The sequence below is a fragment of the Pongo abelii genome, chromosome 6, assembly GCF_028885655.2.
Source record: "Pongo abelii isolate AG06213 chromosome 6, NHGRI_mPonAbe1-v2.0_pri, whole genome shotgun sequence".
Classification (NCBI taxonomy): Eukaryota; Metazoa; Chordata; class Mammalia; order Primates; family Hominidae; genus Pongo; species Pongo abelii.
The window spans coordinates 88,100,787-88,107,959 of record NC_071991.2 but is presented as its reverse complement, the minus strand read 5'-3'; the positions used below and the strand labels follow the sequence as shown (position 1 = coordinate 88,107,959).

The following is a 7,173-nucleotide window of genomic DNA, read 5'->3' as shown; positions in this document are numbered from 1 at the left end:
AGAATAATCAAATGTCAGAGCACACAGATTATAAGGAAAATGCCTTTTTTTTAGGTCAAGGGCTAGTGAATAAATCTGAATCAGCAGAAAGTTTTCATTATGACTTTTTAGAAAATGATATCTTGATTTTTCAAAGCTCATACAGAAAAAGAACTAGACTAACAAAAATTTCGAAAAAGTTGTTCTTTTGAAACGAGGTCAGGATTAATTGAATACGCATTTTAAATACATGAACTGTCACATCTAAATATTTTTGAAAACTTGTTTCTTCTGTTTACTAGATGGCTTTGAAGGTTTTCCCTTTACGACTAAAGATGTTTTCTCAACTGCTTTCTAATTGAGTCTAAATGTAAAATTCATCCAGATGATTTTTCTTGATTTTATGAATTCCAAATCTGGTGGGGGTTGCAAATAATGAGATTTTGTTGTACATTCCAAGTTCACCAGCCTTATAATGAACTTCATATTCTATGGGCAAAGGGGCAAGAGGAGCAGTGTTCCCAATTCCATTCATTCAACAAATATTTATGATGCGATTGTGTGCTAGGCCATTCATAAGAAGAAGGAATGAACTTACATTTTCTTAGCTGTGCATTTTGTTGTCATTTTAATGCCCCATCAGCAAGTGTTCTTCATTAATTCTTAAGCATTTATTAACTATATGTTGGTGTTATAAGAAGTTATTAAAAATCAGGATGAGGTTCCGCTTTCCTTCTAGGACAGGTACAGCTGACCTTCAATATTCATGGATTCAATTTTTATAATTTTCCTACTTGCTAAAATTTATTTATAACTCCCCTCCTCCAATCAATACTTGTGGTACTTTTGTAGTCATTCGTAGACATGTACAGAATGGTGAAAATTTTGGTTGGCCCATTCACATGTTCCCAGCTGAGGCTTAAGCAAGTGATGCTCTGCCTTCTTGATTCAGCTTTCCTACTATAAACGTGTGTTTTTACTTGGTGTATTTAGTGTCATGTTTTTTGCGGTTTTTCTTTTGTTTTTCTTTGGTGATTTAGAATGATCCCCAAGCATAGACAACTGGAGTGCCGCCTAGTGTTCCTAAGTGCAAGAAGGCTGTGATGTGTTTTACGGAGGAAATATGTGTTAGATAAGCTTTGTTCAGACATGTTGGCCATGATTTCTATGTTAATAAGTCAACAATATGTATTTTAAAAGGTGTCCTTATACTGAAACACACATAAGACAACGTTATGTTTTGATTGGTTGACAAAAAATGTTGTGACCAGAGGCTTGCAGGAATTGAACCATCTATTTCTCCTAAGAGTAATGGTTCAGCATTTGCGAATTCAGTGTTTGTAGAGACTTTATAGAACATAACTATCATGAATAACAAGAATCAATTGTATTTGAAATTTGGGGAGATTTTAATAAATACTTATTCCCTAAATTGTCCCTTTTAATGTAAACCAAGATGCATGATTTTTTTCTGACCTGTAAGCAACTAGTAAGTAAATACAGAGGGGTGGAAAAATGAAAATTATATATAGGGCTAAACCATAATTTTTGATTTTTTTCTTTCTAAACTTAAAAAAAATAAAAAATTCTGCTAAAAAACAATGTAATAAACCTGGAGGGGTTTGAAGTCTAGAAACAATTTGCAATGTGATGGAATCTTGTTTGTTAGTAGTGATTTGTCTGTCCTGTTTGCTACCTATGCCTAGCATAGTTTCTAACTTATATGGAGTGCTCAAGGTATTTAAAAAAATAAAAATAAACTGCATTGAATCAGTCATAAATTGACATTGAAATAGGCTTGAGAGTGAAAAGATTTAGCAATAAAAATAAAAGTTGGAGAAGTATAACTAACATTTTCCAGTTGGAGACTAGAGGTTGAAGATGAGAGGTCAGTCTACCTTACTGTTAGCTGGGAGAATCACCTCTGTCACTGGGCCTGGGCAATGACAACATCCGTATCTGCCAGCTCTACCGTGCTTGGGTTTACCATTAACTCTCTGTGTCATCTGGGTCAGATCATTCTGCTTCTTTGGGTCTTGGCTTCTAATTATTTCCTTGATAACCACCATTATTATAAGGCAACAGAGAAAGCCATTTACATTAGTCACCAGAGAAACAGAACCAATAGGATATATATATATGAGATATATATACACACATATATATATCTCATATATATATCTTATAAATATCTTATATATCTTATATATATCACATATATGCATGTATATATATTATACATATATCATATATATATGTATCTTATTTTTTCTTTTCCTCTGCCTTTTTGTTCTGTTCAGGCCCTCAACAGATGGGATGATGCCCACCTGCATTTATGAAATTTTACAAATTTATGAGACTTGAGAATATACGTAAATATGAATTCTGAGTGCCTAGACTGGGGAGAGGAAGGGGAAACACAATTTAAATAGAGCTGAATTTATTTCTATGAATTACGTGTACTGTCTTGAGCAGCTGGAAGTGGTCTAACCTGTCTGCTGGTTGGCCGATTGAAACCTATGTGGCCTACATTGAATGAAGCTGATGGCCAAAATTTCTTGCCAAAATGTAAAGAAAAGAGTCCAAAGACTTGGGAGAATAGGAATGTTGGAGTGGATTGATCACCGGCAACTGTTTATCTCCCATGCTATGACTGCCAAATAGCCAGTAATTTACCATTAATGTAATAACAGCTTTTGGAATAACAAGGAAAAAAGGAAGAAAAAGAAAGAAAGAAACGCTACAACAATAGACCTGTTTTTTTTCCTTCAGTGCATTTCATCCAGAGTTTATATCTAGGTCATGCAAACAATCAATAACCTAAATATTATTTTTGGGGGGGGAATTACTTTTGACCAGTACTGGAGTATTGGGCATGACTACAGCTAGTCAAAAGTAATTCCTCCCCAAAAAGCCACAACTCTGTGATATCAGTTTTTGGGATTATGACTTTTAAAGCACCTCTACTATTGCAATAAGGCGTATCAAAAAGCACTTGCGCTTTCTTGGCATTGCCATTTAGTTAACTTGTGGTTTCATTTTTTCCTTAATGGAACTGTGTCTTCTTGGACAGTAAACATCCCTTGAAAGTCAGCTGGAAGCTTTTGCTTAAATAGATGTTCAATGCTTTGTGACAGGCTTTCACCACATATAAAGTAGACATACCAACAACTCCTAGCTTTAAAATAACTTTCACATAATCACTTTCTTCCCTCAAGCTTTATAGTAGTGTAATATTTTTGAAATCATTTTTAGGAAGTACACAAGATGCAATCTTCGGAAAAAATTCAATGGTACAACAAATAAACCCAACAAACAAACAAATGAACACCTCAATTGAAGTGACAGTTGGATCAACAGATACTGTAAGTGCCTGACAGTGACAGTTATTCTAAGGCATGGATGCATTCACTTTTTTAAAAGTGTTAAAATAAAAAAAAATTATTCCAGATTTCAGAAATCATAAATGTACATCCTCTAATTAAAGAAATAGTAGACATAGAATATATTATCATCTTATTTATCCTTCATAAAAGACCTACAATATGGTATCACTATATCCCCCCTTTTAAAATGAGACTAGGAAGTGAGTCTTAGTCTAAAAGAGATGAAATAACTTTCTCATAGTCAAAAGCTAATATGTGATGGGGCTGAGTTTGTACCTAACGCCCAAGCTTGCAGCCACTCTACTATACTTAGCTACAAGCTAAAGAAGTGGAATTGGTGATCTTTTCCTGCTCAGAATTTCTGTTTTTTCATTTTATATATACCTTTGTTATGATTTATATATGTATACATATTATAACATTTCTTTATCCACTCTGTAATTCTCTTTTATGTTTTCTTTTTAATTATACTTTAAGCTCTAGGGTACATGTGCACAATGTGCAGATTTGTTACATAGGTATATATGTGCCATGTTGGTTTGCTGCACCCATCATCTCATCATTTACATTAGATATTTCTCCTAATGCTATCCCTCCCCCAGCCACTCACCCGCCAACAAGCCCCAGTGTGTGATGTTCCTCACCTTGTGTCTATGTGTTCTCGTTGTTCAACTCCCACCTATGAGAGAGAACATGCGGTGTTTGATTTTCTGTCCTTGTGATAGTTTGCTTAGAATGATGGTTTCCAGCTTCATCCATGTCCCTGCAAAGGACATGAACTCATCCTTTTTTATGGCTGCATAGTATTCCATGGTGTATATGTGCCACATTTTCTTAATCCAGTCTATCATTGATGGACATTTGGGTTGGTTCCAAGTCTTTACTATTGTGAATAGTGCAGCAATAAACATATGTGTGCATATGTCTTTATAGTAGCATGATTTATCATCCTTTGGGTATATACCCAGTAATGGGATTGCTAGGTCAAATGGTATTTCTAGTTCTGGATCCTTGAGGAATGGCCACACTGTCTTCTACAATGGAACTAATTTACACTTCCACCAACAGTGTAAAAGTGTTCCTATTTCTCCACATCCTCTCCAGCATCTGATGTTTCCTGACTTTTTAGTGATCGCCATTCTAACTGTCATGAGACAGTATCTCATTGTGGTTTTGATTTGCATTTCTCTGATGACCAGTGATGATGAGCATTTTTTCATATGTCTGTTGGCTGCATAAATGTCTTCTTTTGTGAAGTGTCTGTTCATATCCTTTGCCCACTTTTTGATGGGGTTGTTTGTTTTTTTTTCTTGTAAATTTGTTTAAGTTCTTTGCAGATTCTGGATATTAGCTCTTTGTCAGATGGGTAGATTGCAAAGATTTTCTCCCATTCTGAAGGTTGCCTGTTCACTCTAATGATAATTTCTTTTGCTGTGCAGAAGCTCTTTAGTTTAATTAGATCCCATTTTTGTCAATTTTGGTTTTTGTTGCCATTGCTTTTGGTGTTTTAGTCATGAAGTGTTTGTGCTTGCCTGTGTCCTGAATGGTATTGCCTAGGCTTTCTTCTAGGTTTTTTATGGTGTTAGGTCTTACATTTAAGTCTTTAATCCATCTTGAATTAATTTTTGTATAAGGTGTAAGGAAGGGATCCAGTTTCAGCTTTCTACATATGGCTAGCCAGTTTTCCCAGCATCATTTATTAAATAGGGCATCCTTTCCCCATTGCTTGTTTTTGTCAGGTTTGTCAAATATCAGATGGTTGTAGATGCGTGGTGTTATTTCTGAGGCCTCTGTTCTGTTCCATTGGAATATATCTCTGTTTTGGTACCAGTACCATGCTGTTTGGTTACTGTAGCCTTATAGTACAGAGTGTAGTCAGGTAGCATGATGCCTCCAGCTTTGTTCTTTTTGCTTAGAATTGTCTTGGCTGTACGGGCTCTTTTTTGGTTCCATATGAACATTAAAGTAGCTTTTCCAATTCTGTGAAGACAGTCATTGGTAGCTTGATGGGGATGGCATTGAATCTATAAATTACCTTGGGCAGTATGGCCACTTTCACGATACTGATTCTTCCTATCCATGAGCATGGAATGTTCTTCTGTTTGTGTTCTCTTTTATTTTGTTGAGCAGTGGTTTGTAGTTCTTGAAGAAGTCCTTCACATCCCTTGTAAGTTGGATTCCTAGGTATTTTATTCTCTTTGTAGTAATTGTGAATGGGAGTTAACTCATGATTTGGCTGTCTATTATTGGTGTATAGGAATGCTTGTGATTTTTACATATTGATTTTGTATCCTGAGACTTTGCTGTAGTTGCTTATCAGCTTAAGGAGATTTTGGGCTGAGACCATGGTGTTTTCTTTATTTTATTTTATTTAGTTTAGTTTTTTTTTTTTTTTTTTTGAGACAGTCTCGCTCTGTCACCCAGGATGGAGTGCAGTGGCATGATCTCAGCTTACTGCAAGCTCCACCTCCTGGGTTCACACCATTCTCCTGCCTCAGCCTCCCAGGTAGCTGGGACTACAGGCACCCGCCACTACGCCTGGCTAATTTTTTGTATTTTTAGTGAAGACGGAATTTCACCGTGTTAACCAGGATGGTCTCAATCTCCTGACCTCATGATCCACCAGCCTTGGCCTCCCAAAGTGCTGGGATTATAGGCGTGAGCCACCGCACCCGCCCTATCTTTGTGGTTTTATCTACCTTTGTTCTTTGATGTTGGTGACTTACAGATGGGGTTTTGGTGTGGATGTCCTTTTTGTTGACGTTCATTCTATTCCTTTCTGTTTGTTAGTTTTCCTAACAGTCAGACCCCTCAGCTACAGTTCTATTGGAGTTTGCTGGAGGTCCACTCCAGACCCTGTTTGCCTGGGTATCACCAGTGGAGGCTGCAGAACAGCAAATATTGCTGCCTAATCCTTCCTCTGGAGGCTTTGTCCCAGAGGAGCACCCACCCACCTGTTTGAGGTGTCTGTCGGCCACTACTGGGAGGTTTCTCCCAGTCAGGCTACATGGGGGTCAGGGACCTGCTTGAGGAGGCAGTCTGTCCATTCTTGGAGCTCAAACGCCGTGCTGAAAGAACCACTGCTCTCTTCAGAGCTGTTAGACAGGGACGTTTAAGTCTGCTGAAGCTGTCTGTTGCCTTTTGTTCTACTATGCCCTGCCCACAGAGGTGGAATCTATAGAGGCAGTAGGCCTTGCTGAGATATGGTGGGCTCTGCCCAGTTCGTGCTTCCTGGCCTCTTTGTTTACACTGTGTGCTACTCAAGCCTCAGCAATGGTGGATGCCCCTCCCCCTGCCAAACTCCATGGTCCCAGGTGGATCTCACACTGCTAGCAGTGAGCAAGGCTCCATGGGCGTGGGACCCGCCAAGCCAGGCATGGGCATGGGAGGGTATCTCCTGGTCTGCCAGTTGCTTAGACTGTGGGAAAATTGCAGTATTTTGTCAGGAGTGTACTGTTTTGCTAGGTACAGTCTGTCATGGCCTCCCTTTGCTAGGAAAGGGAAATCCCCTGACCCCTTGTGCTTCCTGGGTGAGACAACACCCTGCCCTGCTTTGGTTCGCCTTCCGTAGGCTGCAACCACTGTCCAACCATTCCCAGTGAGATGAACCAGGTACCTCAGTTGGAAATACAGAAATCACCCGTCTTCTGCGTTGATCTCGCTGGGAGCTGCAGATTGGAGCTGTCCCTATTCGGCCATCTTGGAAGCAACCCCCCTGTTTTTCTTAATCTTATTAAAAAACAGTAAAAACCTGTTAGTTGTAGGGAACATAAGACTACAACTAAGTTTGGAGACATATATATATAAA

The 7,173-nt window shown here is 38.2% G+C and overlaps 1 long non-coding RNA gene across 3 annotated transcripts in view; it reads left to right on the top strand.

Moving 5' to 3' along the window:
* LOC112134302 (uncharacterized) overlaps positions 1-7,173 on the top strand; it is an 85,918-nt gene that overhangs the window by 54,084 nt on the left and 24,661 nt on the right. For all 3 annotated transcript variants that reach the window (XR_010140891.1, XR_010140890.1, XR_008527141.1), the window contains one exon: positions 3,235-3,344. This is a non-coding gene — a long non-coding RNA (uncharacterized LOC112134302). The remainder of the gene's footprint in view (positions 1-3,234; positions 3,345-7,173) is intronic.